Source organism: Schistocerca nitens, chromosome 1 (genome assembly GCF_023898315.1).
Source record: "Schistocerca nitens isolate TAMUIC-IGC-003100 chromosome 1, iqSchNite1.1, whole genome shotgun sequence".
Taxonomy (NCBI): domain Eukaryota; kingdom Metazoa; phylum Arthropoda; class Insecta; order Orthoptera; family Acrididae; genus Schistocerca; species Schistocerca nitens.
In genome coordinates, this window is record NC_064614.1 from 168,585,949 (window position 1) to 168,599,892 (window position 13,944).

The window sequence follows — 13,944 nt, forward strand, 5'->3', positions numbered from 1 at the left end:
GCTAACCGGCCATTTGACCATCATCTTCTTCTGTGCGAATGCACAAACAGTGCCCGAACTCTTACGGGAATCGGCAACGCGCCGCGAGTAATGAGTATAATGGGCGGAGGCGCTACGAATGTAGTGCGGGACAATACGTTGGGAATGTGGGTTTCGCGGGAGGCATGCCATAGAGAAATCCCTGCAGTCGCACTATCCTCTGTGTCCTCGGTGGCTCAGGTGGATAGAGCGTCTGCCATGTAAGCAGGAGATCCCGGGTTCGAGTCCCGGTCGGGGCACAAATTTTCATCTGTCCCCGTTGACGTATGTCAACGCCTGTAAGCAGCTAAGGGTGTTCATTTCATTGTAATTTCATAAAAAATTTTGTCGTACCAAACTTTACAAATTTCGTGCAGATAAAGCAACTTTTCATAATATGTAATACATATTTTCTTGCGGACTATATCCTGATAGGGCGCCACCTTCGAGATGTTTCCGTACGACAGAGAAAGCAGTAAACTGGCAGTCATCTGTATGCACTGTAAATGTACATTAAAATTTTTTTGACTTCTTCGGAAAAGCGATTTTCGATTTCGCTATGTAAGCTTAAAACGTTATGTTCTTTGTCGTTGACACGTGCTTAACAAATTTGGCAATAATATATTATGCACGAGCGCAAACTTTGTTTTCTGCCCTATGCGTTGATTTGAAAATGGGTCTCGGCCGGAAACTACTCATCGAATTAAAAATAAAATGTTTGCAACTTCGGCTGGTTTTTCGTTCTATAGATTAACAGAAGTTGCGGACCGAACTTACTCCAACATGCTGGAAGTTCGTATCTATGTTGGTGGGTGGCAGCATAATGGTCGCGCAGGCATCTTCGACTTTAGATCCCCCAAAAGTTACCCAAAAAGGCTACTTTATCGAGAACTGCGTTTGAGACCATATCTGTGCACAAAATGTAAGTTGATTCTTTCAAAGAAAAAAGCAGCAACCAGTCACTAATAACAATGCTATTTATTTAAGTAAATAGCGCCGTAACCGTAAAAATATATGTACATATTAGCACATCACCTGATCATCTGCTTAACGAACACATTGGTAGCCAACGCAGTGTTTCTATAAAATATTACTCACCTACTTTTCAGTTCAAAACATAAATAACCACTACTCCTTTTGACATCATCATGCAATCAGTTCTTTTGCTTTTGCCTTTGCCTTTGTTTCACAGGTTTCGCAGAGTGGGCATGGCTACAATCGAATTTGGTATGGTTAATTTGAAGCGGTGGCTGGATGCCCTTCCTGCCCCCACTCCATACCCCCCAGGACGGAATCAATCTGCGTCTAGTGTAAATCATGAAATAGTGCGAAAGTATTTCAAATGTATGCGAGTCGGGTAACTGAGGCGGGACATGGGGACCAGCCCGGTATTCACCTAGGAGGATGAGGAAAACCGCCTAAAATCCACATCCAGGCTAGCCGGCACACTGGCCCTCACGTCAATCCGCGGGGCGGATTAGATCCAGGACCAGTGCGCCTACCCGAGTCCAGGAAGCAGCGTGTTAGCGCTCTCCTCTAACCTGGCGGGTCAATCATCATGCAGTCAGTAATCCACTAAAAAACATTACACTAAAATATAGCAGCCTGCCCAGTCACACACTAACCTAATTGTTAAATTCATTTGAACTTTTCAATTTGCCATCATACGTTAATGTAATTTCTGCTGTCGCAATATTTATTTATTTCTCACCACTTATGTTGTTCCCTGTGTGTACCACAATATTTACACAATATCATTTAAGTAATATTTCCTAAGAAACTACTTGCTACATCTGTTGATTTTATTTGTAATTTTTGCTCACTGAATATTAAATGCACATAATGTAACGTTTATTCTTCGTGTATTTACTACTGTCAAATCAATGTAAATCTGAGAGAGAATTTCTTTGGAACTGTTGTATTTGTGACAGGGCCGTCTTTTTGTACATTTTCCATATGGCAACAACTTTTCGGTCTCTCTCTCTCTCTCTCTCTCTCTCTCTCTCTCTCTCTCTCTGCGTGTGCGCGCGCGCGTGCACGCTCGCGCGTTTCTGTACATATCATGTAAGTATTCTCCGTAGTGTCTGGTGAATACAAGCCAACAAAATTACGCGGGATTTTCGATGTAAGTACCCAGTCGTAATTATATATTTGTATTGTGTTCGATCGTCATTTACAATAGTTGCGTTTACGCAAGTCTCTTTTAACATCACTTTTTACCGTAAGGCACCGCCATCCCAAGAATCTTTCGCCATAAGGGAGAATAAAGAGCAAAAATCTGATGTAAACTTCAAACAAACGTGCATGTTGTCAACAGCCATCTGAAGATGAAACTGTCGGTTCGAAACCGGTTACCGCGCTATTTACTTAAATAATTAGAATATTCATAGCGGCTGGTTGCTGTATCTTTCTTTGAAAGAATCATCCTACATTACCCAAAACGTCCCAGTAAAGATTACATCTAACGGGTTAGCTTTCATCTTTAACACCAGGCATACTTGTTCGTGGACTTAACTACCTCTCCATTAGATTAATTGCGTTTAATTATTAAAACTTTTATTCATTATGGATGTAGGTAACACTTTCACTACAGTGCTCACAGGCGATTATAACCTGTCGCCTCGATACAAATTTTTACTATCCCCTTATTGGTTTCGAGTCGCCTAGCGACTAATCACGAAATGGTACACTTAGTAACAGCGGGGCGCTGTGTAGTTGTGGGACGACAGGAAGTAATCTAAATACGAACACGTCCTCTGTGGCTCTGACTTAGAAGACCTGATGACGGCTGTAAAGCCGAAATCAACTACTTGCGGAAATAAAATGTTTCCATGACTGTGCTTTCGACAGTTTATATACGTATCAAGGTCACTGGTCTCCTCCAAGTGTCAAAGTGACCTCATTTCAAAACGAATTCTTTTCTTTCGAAAGTGGAATGTCAATTGCACTGGATGAGAAGCCGGTCGTACAACGCTGTAGAAATTCCGGGAGCGTATCATCCAAGAACAGTCGAGCAACGTATTAAATACTACTATACAGTCGTACATCCCGACACGTGACCATTATGGGAAAAAATCACAGAAATTGGAGCTCAACGGAAGGTTAAGGACAGAGAATCTTCACAAGCAGCAATAAAACTGCGAAATGGAAGTTGGGAGGGGAGAGAGGAAGATAGTGGTACACTTCGTCACATATTGTAAGGTGGCATATACATGTAGGTCTCTACATTTCGATTATTTTCTTACAGGCTGTAGTGTATGAATATTTCGATTCTTCACCACAAAGCTGAATGTCTAGTACCGAGGACATTGATGGTGTTTATAAATATATTTTTTTAAAAACGTCAAAGACGTGACCGCGGGAGATGGCAGAGAAATGATAAGGCGCTTTGTGGCTACACGTAACTCTTTGTCCCGCACTGAGAGCTATTTAGAACACTGACCATTTCTTATGACAAAAAGCGAGAGCGAGGCTCGATGGAGAACAGAGTCTGACAGCTTGTGCAAAATCGGCCTTATCAGAAAACTTGTATCGTTACTGTAGAAGAAACGTGCGTACTGCAACATTTGGGTTGGCAACCTGGGAAGAGGTTGTACTGAAGATTCTCTGAAAACAACTGCGGAAAAAGGGTCACCGGTTTTCCGGGTAGGTCAGGAGCAAAATGACAGACGGAAAGTGATAAAAAGGAGACGTTCCACGCAACCACGTCTATGAAGAATGGGCGCCTGTTTCAGACCCCAGCTCCGCATGCCATAGAGATTCCAATCGCCGCAGCAAACCACGTTGCAGTACGCATACAATCTCTCCTGCGTAGCAAACCTCGTTTTCTGCCACGTTCATCAGATTTCTGTGCGCTTTTACTAGTATAACGTGTACATTTACATACTTTAAAAATATTTGCAGGATTCTACATCTGCATCTACGACTATATGGCTACTATGTAATTTAGACATAAGTGCTTGGCAGAGGGTTCCAGTCTCGAATAGCGCGCGGGAAACACGAACGATCAAATCTTTCCGTGCGATCTCATCTTTCCGAGCGATATCTGATTTTTTTTTTATTTTATTACCTCGACCACTTCTTCCTATGTAGGCGGGTGTCAAAATTTTTCGCATTCAGAGCGAACGTTGGAGACTGACATTTCGAGTAATTTAACGGATTCCTTTTAGTACTCACGTGAATGACCTCACATTCCTCGCACCATACATGTATCGTGCGTAAATCATTTTGCAATTTCTTTTCATTTTCTGGCGAATTTACTAGACGCTAAACGACAGCATCATCTGCAAACAGGCTAAGAGGGCTGCTTGGATTGCCTCCTAAATCGTTTATGTAGATCAGGAACAGCAGAAGGCCTGTTATATTTCCTTGAGGGACGTCAAATATAACGTGTTTCTCTCGTTGACTGTCCGTCAGTTATACGAACTGTGACCCTTCTGAGAGTGCGGCGTTGCTGGGTTAAAATTCGCATAACTGCTTACTGCTTCTTTCGTCGTACTGTCAACCACAGAAGTTCCACCGACCTCAGTACGGCGCCTGGTCACCAACCCGCTTCTCTGCAACGTAGATATTGTTCGGGCGATGTTAAAAGGGGCGTTGAAGAAAAACATCGTCAATACTTACGTTAGCACAGTCCGCATTAACTCTGTAGCTAAATGTCATGTAAATATCTGATAATTTTCGGGTGGAGGGCGATTGTTTCATCTCTTAGAAAAGTGTCAAAATTCGGCAAATAATTCTTTATTTGCTTTAGATGCCCAATCAAATAGGTGCCATTAGCCCGCATTTAAAACTAACAGCTAATATCACTGTCCTCATCTCATAGCTCATACTATCTAGTACACAAACAAGACAGCCAGAAAAGTAACATAGTTCAACTCGAATTGTTACGCGATTTTCACAGTTTATACACAGTTACAACATGGGTTTTACATTCGGAGCTTTTCAATGGATTTCTTTAAAAGAAGTTGCTCGCTAACTATTCTGTAAACGATTACGAAATATGCCACACGCAAATCTTCACAAAGGCCGAGAGTTCATACGCGTTTATCTCACCAACTAATTCCTTTACAAAGCTTAAATTTTCACACACTGTCCGTAAATGCATCTGCTTTCACGGCGATATCAACCGAACGCGAAATAACAGTTTCTTCTTCATTTTACATTCAACATGACCTGCGCGTCCGACAGCGAGACTACGACTGCCACAATGCCGTTGCTCACAGCGCATATACCACTTGATAGAACGCGGGAAAGACTTCACTCTGATTGGTTGATCAAATTAACAGCCAATCACATCAATCTTTCAAGATCATCTACGCGCCTAAGCTGTTTGACTCCAATCAACATTCCCAGATCTCTACACATGTCCCGCATACACACTCTCATTTACTCTCATTTATTTACACAAAAAAACAAATAGTTATTAAATGAATAGTCATTATTACTGAATTCTCTATTACGAAAACGAAAAATAGTGAATGTTATTTAAGTATAAAAATTCAATCATACCGACCTAACATTTTGTAAACTTCAGTAATGATTCCAATTGATAGCACAGGACAAAGTGTTATGCATCCCAACCGACTTTAATTTTACTAGAGTCGGTTTTTTGGTATTTCGTGTAATTTTCTCTAACTTTGAAAGTATCGTAGCCAGAAAGCTGAGATTTTGCAACCAGCTTCTTTTTAATAACAAAAGGATTTAAAGTTTTTTCGAAATTGGATAAGATTTCGTATAATTTATTTAGATTCTTAAGGGTTTGAATATTCTGTCGCTGGAAATGACACAAGTAGCGCTTCCCATGGCCGTACTAGCGACAGGTAGGAGTGAATCACGCCGAGATACAAGCGGCTGTCACCGCCACCGACTCCAAAGCTATGAGCCCGTACTGCAAAGTGACTTACTGCAATAAAACGCTATTGCGGTTTGACTCGCGACGTTACAAGAGGAAATTACGATGCTTGTGTTTATACATTGTTTTGCCCGACTTGTCCAAATAAAAGGCTTTGTGTTGTCACCCTTAGTCATTTTTCAGCTCTGGATTCGATCCACCGTCACAATACTGCTGTCCAATCCTGCAACCTGATCCAGGGCATTTGTATTTCGATGCGCAGTCCTCTTTCACAGGCATCTTAGAGTTACTACACTCTGGCAACCGCAATTTATGCAATTACTTAAACTAGCCACACGAACATAGACGAACCACGAGTGATTACTCGATCTCAGGATGGGACCGACAGAGTGGTGTCATCACAATAATTTTCGACGGGACCTGACAGTGGAATTGTTAAGGCCTTCATGCGTAGCTATACCTTGCACTGTCGTGACGGATACGGAAACGGTGAAGACATTTGGGAGCAGAGCGCTGCAGCAAGACGGAGGCAGCCGCGGCGGTGTAAGGTAAGCTGACCTCCTGCGGGGAAAGGCAGGCGCCTGGGGACCACGCCCAGACCAGCACGGCCAAATGCCACGGCACGCCCGCCTACACCTGACGTAGCTACGCCCCGTACACCGAACAGCTCAGCACACCATCAGAGCCGTTGACGTGAGGAGTGCTGTCTTCCCTTGTTGTCCGGCAACCAGGAGAACACTGGCAACACCCGGAACATATTTCACGTGCCAAGCAAGGCGAAGATCGGTGTGAACATCTACCAGAATGAAGCAGACCTCGCTTTGTGAGTGCGGCAGCGCTCCAGCATTCTGTGATTGGTACGTTGCCGTTCACTGTCGTCATACTTAGTCATCATCAGCAGCATCAGCAGCACTTTATCAAAATGGTTCAAATGGCTCTGAGCACTATGGGACTCAACTGCTGAGGTCATTAGTCCCCTAGAACTTAGAACTAGTTAAACCTAACTAACCTAAGGACATCACAAACATCCATGCCCGAGGCAGGATTCGAACCTGCAACCGTAGCGGTCTTGCGGTTCCAGACTGCAGCGCCTTTAACCGCACGGCCACTTCGGCCGGCCAGCACTTTATCATCATATACAAGCTCTTTATCGTCCACCGCTGGATATAGGCCTCTTCCAGACATCTTAATACCCTACGATGATTCAATTTATAGCATCTACGTTTTTTGTGTGTGTTTATGTCGTCGGTCTATTTTCCATTACATTAAATCCTAAAGTAATCTATAACGAAAACTACATCCGACACCATCCAATTACTTTATCTTATTCAAACTATTTCTGGTAGCCCCTTGTTTTATATTTAACACCTTTTATTCTAATTAGGTATTTCCTTGTCTTTCTCTCAGTCTCTTTCTCTTGTAGACCACTTTATTCTCCTCAAAATATTGATAAAAGTTTAGTGTCATGTGCTGTTTCTTCGAGAAAGTATAGACGTAGGAAACACGTTATTAATATGCTGTAGACAGTTATTATAGTAACAACATCTGGCGTGAACTAGTGAGAGTGCTCGCAATGTGTGTATTGTGTATATTAAACCTGGGACCTAGAAACGATGGAGAGGCTTCGTCCCGCCGTAGCCCTCAGTGGTTCACAATCCCACAACAGGCCACAGCAATCCAACCACCCCGACGCCGCCGCCCCACACCGATCCTAGGGTGCTTGTGCGTTTCGGCCCACAGTGGATCCCCCCTCCCCGGGAACGTCTCATACCAGACGAGTGTAACCCCAAATGTTCGCTTGGTAGAGTATTTTTTTTTTTTTTTGTACGTGTATGTGGAGACAGTGTTTGCGCAGCAATCGCCGACATAGTGTAACTGAGGCGATATAAGAGAAACCAGCCCGCATTCGCCGAGGCAAATGGAAACCGCCTTAAAAACCATCCACAGGCTTGCCGGTACACCGGACCTCGACACTAATCCGCCTTCCCACTCGGGAAGCAGCGCGTTAGACCGCGCCGCTAGCCAGGAGTAATGCCGAAAGATCTCAGCTGACACTTAAAAATCATTAGAATTGACATATCAACCATCTGCCAGCTACAAAAAGCCAATCTATCGGGATCTGCACTGATCCATCACTCAAATCTGGACGCCTGGGAACAGTCCGACTACCGTCAGAATAGGAAATATAGCATACTGATCTTATTTGCTGAGTTCTTTGTTCTGATAATAACAGTGAAGTACGGCCTGCAAGAACATACGTCATATGTAAAAAGAATCCACTTACCAAAAATTAAAAACTATATATTAGTATGCATGGCCATCTTCCGCAGCAGCTGTCACACATAGCGGTCAGAAGGATTCTGAGATGCTTGCAAAAGCTTGTAACGCTGCTGCGTGGTACGTTGTGCTGAAAATAACTATTAAGAAAAAGATTGGATACGTTGCGCCGTTTCGGAGTTAATTAGCATTGAAGTTAGCCCTGAGGCCGCTGCGCGCGCAGATTCAAGCGGACCGCCAGAGACGGTGTTTCCTGAAACCGAACAAGAGAACGATACAAAAATTGTACATGGGGCGGTAGTAAGGATCGAATCCTCAGCAGATTCGCGCGCTGTCACCTATCCTGTGAGAACAACTGACATTAACTGTATCTGGCAGGGCGCTTCAATTTGTGCGTGCAACGACCTGACTGGCTAACTTCAGCGCTAATTAACTCGAAAACTGTGCAACGTATCCAACCTTTCTTTCTTAACAATTATTTCTCAGTACTATCTACCTTGCCTAACCCTTGAAAGGTTTTCAGACTATTTCTAACCATCCTCTATACCTATTACGAAGTGAAAAAAAAGAGCACAGACAGGAAGAAACCAATAGGTCCGGATTCGTAAAAGTTGAAAAATCGTGAAAGGTGAATGTGCAAAAAGTTTTTTTTCCCAGCTTAAACCTCCGCTAACAACGAGCAAAGAAGCAGTCGACTCTTGGAACATGTAAACAAGATTGATAACCACCGTAAGTAAATCGCAATCCGAAGTTTTAAAGTAATGCTGTTTTGAATATGTGAAGCAGCAAAATGTATGGTTCAAAATGGCTCCGGGCACTATGGGATTTAACATCTGAGGTCATAAGTCCCCTAGAACTTAGAACTACTTAAACCTAACTAAGGACATCACACACATCCATGCCCAATGCAGGATTCGAACCTGCGACCGCAGCGGTCGCATGGTTACAGACAGAAGTGCATAGAACCGCTCGGCCACACTGGCCGGCAGCAAAATGTAGAAAAATATTACAAAGACCGCTGGAGTTGCTTTTGTAAATAAAAGCGAAACATGTATTTTGTGAAACACTCTTAAACTGCAATAAACATAGCAGGGAGAAACAAAAATAATTGATAAATATCTTTTCCTGGACTGAAATATAGAAGCAACTCCGTGCGTGATTAAAAATCTGTTAGAGACATTCAGTAAAGACAAGCTAGGCGCCCATAGTTCTTCCATACGAGCTTGTGCTCCGTCTCTAATGAAATCTTCGGCGATGGGACGTTAAACCAACTCTCAGTTTTTATCTAAGATTTTCGGTTGGAATGTTTCAGTCCTGCGGTGCTCTGAAGAATATTGAATATATTTCTCTCGCTGAATCGAGTCACAAAATCGACTGCAATTTTGTTCAAAGAAGGACCTGCGACAAAATACACACATATTTGGATCTAAATTTGTTCGTGCAAGGCTCTCTTCCTGTTCAGAAGGCTTAGGAAAGACAGACATCTGACGTTAATTTCGCCTTTGTTCTTAGTCTTCCGGTTCTGTTCCTTACGAGACGACAGTAAACTCCTTCCTGCAGGCGACTCCTCTCTGGTTCAACACTCCATAGGCGAAAGTGGAAATTATTTTAACAAAGTGGAGTGATTTAGCGGCGTCACGCAAAAGCCGGCCGTAGCGATCTCTTCTCCACACACTTGCAGCCCCGCTTTCTCTTCCACAGCTCTCCAGCTGGAGCCTACTTGGAGGATGCGGCAGGTACGGTGGCGGTGGCGGTGGCTCCCAGGCCAGATTGCGTCACGCAGCGACCAAGTGAATAATCGTCCTCCAGCAGGAAGGACCTGCCTGCTACACTAGTAAAGTCTCTCCCACGCTGAGCATGCGTCCAGCCAATGCGCAGCTGGGAGAAAGTCTGCACCCTCCAAATCGAGTCCGCTGAAACTGCAGAGCTACTGTTGTACCTGTAATTGCTATACCTGCAAACCAGTGTTAAGTAAACTATGGCAGCTACTCGGTACCAACTGACATTTATAGCTGTATTTCGCAAACTATCGTTTAGTATGTGGCGGGGGCGTGCTTCGTTTGCTCCCTCTCTCCTTCCCTGGTCCATTCGCGAATGTTAGTAAGCCCAGTCTTCCTGCAGTCGGCCACAAAAGCTGCTCCTCGAAATTTCCTGATTAGAGTTCCGCGAAAAGTTATCTTCCCTTAACACGATCCCCTTTAAACTCGCGGACCGTTACCGTAACTCTGCACCTTCTAAAACCATGCCTCTAAGTTGCTTCCACTGTCCGATCTGGAGGGAGCTGTTCTAAATAATGGGTCGCATAATCTGGATGTACGCGGTCTCCCCTACAGATACACATTTTCGCAGTAGTTTCCCTAGAACCCTTATTTGCTCGTTCCATTTTATTTCGATCCATGATCTTACGCTTTGGTATTTAATCGACGTGAACATTGTTACTGTATTCGAATATTAAAGGAAAGTTTCTCCTGAATATCCTCATTAAGTTACTTTAAAGCGAACTGTCCTTTATCGGTTGGTCGCACCAAATAGAGACCGTGTCCAACTCATCTAGAATCATCCTAAAGCCAGTCGGTGGTTATACTTCAACGAAAGCTGCAGCGTCACCAGAGAACGGCCTCTGATCGTTGCCCGGAGAAAAGGAGAAGCCATAAAACTGATGCCATCTAGATGTAATCCCTGAACTTTCACAGGAATAATGTCATCTTTGGCTGCAGAGATAGCGTTCCCTGATCAACTCTGTTCATCTTCATAATTGGCTGTAACGATCTTCAAGAAAATGGAGTAGCTAGTCTGCACTGACTAAGAGGGGTACGCAAAGATGCCTGAAATTCGTGATAGGTTCATCTAACATTAGAACTCTGGTTTCCTAACTGAAAGAACACCCGGACGCACATCTTATGAATCGTGGATTTGGGAAAGGACAAAATAACATCTAGAGAGAAAAACGACTGAAAATTAAGTTTTACTATTGCGCTAAGAATAATTATTATCCGTCTTCTTCTACTGAATCGTTTTTTAATACTTTTGTTTTCGAGATATTCACATGTATCGTGTACCTCACTCAATCATATGATTTTTCGACAACTCTGTTACTTTTCAATGAAACTGAAGCTGTCCTGTGTGTGTGTGTGTGTGTGTGTGTGTGTGTGTGTGTGTGTGTGTGTGTGTGTTGGGGGGGGGGGGGTCGAAATGGCTCACAGTAAATCTTTCATGGTGTGAGCTACTAAGCTACTGTATTTAAGCATGGATTCTAAAAGTTGTTTGTGGAGATATTTTACAGAACACTGCACAACTGATGGTTACTGGACTTTTGTCTTAAATTTTCTAAGTCTCTAAAGTCTATGACTGCGTTGGAAGCTGACGAAGTGAATTAAAATTGGTGCTGCTGCCGGGACTCCAACCCGGGTCCTCTTGCTCACTAGGCAGATTTGCTGACCATTACACCACCACAGCATTACCATCAACATACCTGCACGATCTACCCTGGTAATAGTGACAATATAAGGGGATATGTGAATTGGAGTATATTTTGGGAGGGGTATTTGACTTGGGTAGTTCGTGCAGCTACGTTGACCATAATGCTCTGGTGGTGTAATGGTCAGCATATCTGCCTAGTAAGCAAGAACACCTGATGAAGACGCCGAGTTACGAAGTTGAAATATCGTGTTGGGAAGACGTGGACCACCGGCAGTACACCCGATTCTACGAGATGACAAGAAGACCCGGGTTCGAGTCCTGGCCGCAGCACAAACTTTAATTCACTTCTTCAGCTTCCAACGTTAATGTAACTTTTGTGGCAAAACTTACTGAAGAATGGTCCTTCAACTACATGGGGCCACATACCAAATACATCAAGAAAATGTGAGCGCCTGTGCATCTTCGCTCTTGCTACCACCGTCCGTCGTTTTCTGCCATTCACTCGAGCCGGCGAAACGTCAGGTTAACAAACAGCTTTTCGGTGGAAGAACGCGGAACAGACTCATCCCGGCAATATATTACGTCATCTCATCGTTGGCGCACGCATCGGAAGGAAACACTCCACCGGTGCTGGGCCTCGGGTGACAAGAAACACGACACTTGCTAGTCGCGGTTTTTGTGCACGGGTGACGTAACGGCGCAAAGTGCGACCGCTTTAAAGAGCTGCGAGTGACAGCTCCAGCCGAGGCATGTGGCGCCTGCAGGTGCCCACCGGAGGCGGCTGAAGGAGGGAGGGACGGAGAGAGGTGAGAGGGGGGAGAAGGCGACCTCTGGGCTGTTATGCGAACCGCTGCTCAAACTGTGACGCAACTCCAGCACGGACTAATAAGCAGCCGCTGCTGGCGCCGTGCTGTTACGAATTCTCTACGCTCAACCATTTCTTCCATTTAAAAGGGGCAGCCAAACGAAAACAAACAGATGCATTATTTCAAAAGTGATCTACATAACTGATAATACACTACTGGCCATTACAACTACTACACCACGAAGATGACGTGCTACAGACGCGAAATTTAACCGACGGGAAGTAGGTGCTGTGATATGCAAATAATTAGATTTTCAGAGCATTCACACAAGGATGGCACCGGTGGCGACACCTACAATGTGCTGACATGACGAAAGTTTCCAATCGATTTGCCGGCCGGGGTGGCCGAGCGGTTCTAGGCGCTACAGTCTGGAACCGCGCGACCGCTACGGTCGCAGGTTCGAATCCTACCTCGGGCATGGATCTGTGTGATGTCCTTAGGTTAGTTAGGTCTAAGTAGTTCTAAGTTCTAGGGGACTTATGACCTCAGATGTTAAGTCCCATAGTGCTCAGAGCCATCCAACCGATTTCTCATACACAAACAGCAGTTGACCGAAGTTGCCTGGTTAAACGTTGTTGTGATGCCTCGTGTAAGGAGGAGGAATGCGTACCATCACGTTTCCGATTTTGATAAAGATCGGATTGTAGCCCATCGCGATTGCGGTTTATCGTATCGCGACATTGCTGTTCGCGTTGGTCGAGATCCAATAACTGTTAGCAGAATATGGAATAGGTGGGTTCAGGAGGGTAATACGTAACGCCGTGCTGGATCCCAACGGCATCGTATCACTAGTAGTCGCGACGACAGGCATCTTAACCCCACGGCTGTAACGGATCGTGCAGCCACGTCTCGATCCCTGAGTCAACAGATGGGGACGTTTGCAAGACAACAACCATCTGCACGAACAGTTCGACGAGGTTTGCAGCAGCATGGACTATTAGATCGGAGACCATGGCTGCGGTTACCCTTGACGCTGCATCACAGATAGGAGCGCCTGCGATGGTGTACTCAACAACGAACCTGGGTGTACGAATGGCAAAACGTCATTTTTTCGGACGAATCCAGGTTCTGTTTACAGCATCATGATGGTCGCATCCGTGTTTGGCGACATCGCGGTGAACGCACATTGGAAGCGTGTACTCGTCATCGCCATACTGGCGTATCACCCGGCGTGATGGTATGGGGTGCCACTGGTTACTCGTCTCGGTCACCTCTTGTTCGCATTGACGGCACTTTGAACAGTGGACGTTACATTTCAGCAGACGTATCAAGGCCGTTATTACGGCCTGAGGTGGTTGTTCTGGATACTGGTTTCTCAGGATCTATGCAGCCGAACTGCGTGAAAATGTAATCACATGTCAGTTCTAGTATAGTACATTTGTCCAATGAATACCCGTTTATCATCTGCATTTCTGTAGTGTATATTGATCCTGATGAGAGACAAGGCCGTCAGTGCGTTCATGGAAACATGTTTGCAGTTGTCTATGGTACCATTATTGTACCCAGGCG

General features: G+C 44.5%; 1 non-coding gene across 1 annotated transcript; it reads left to right on the forward strand.

Annotated features, from left to right (window-relative positions):
* The first annotated feature begins 204 nt into the window (after positions 1–204).
* Trnat-ugu (transfer RNA threonine (anticodon UGU)) lies at positions 205–278 on the forward strand. The gene has a single exon. It is a non-coding gene; the product is annotated as a tRNA-Thr (tRNA).
* The last annotated feature ends 13,666 nt before the right edge of the window (positions 279–13,944 follow it).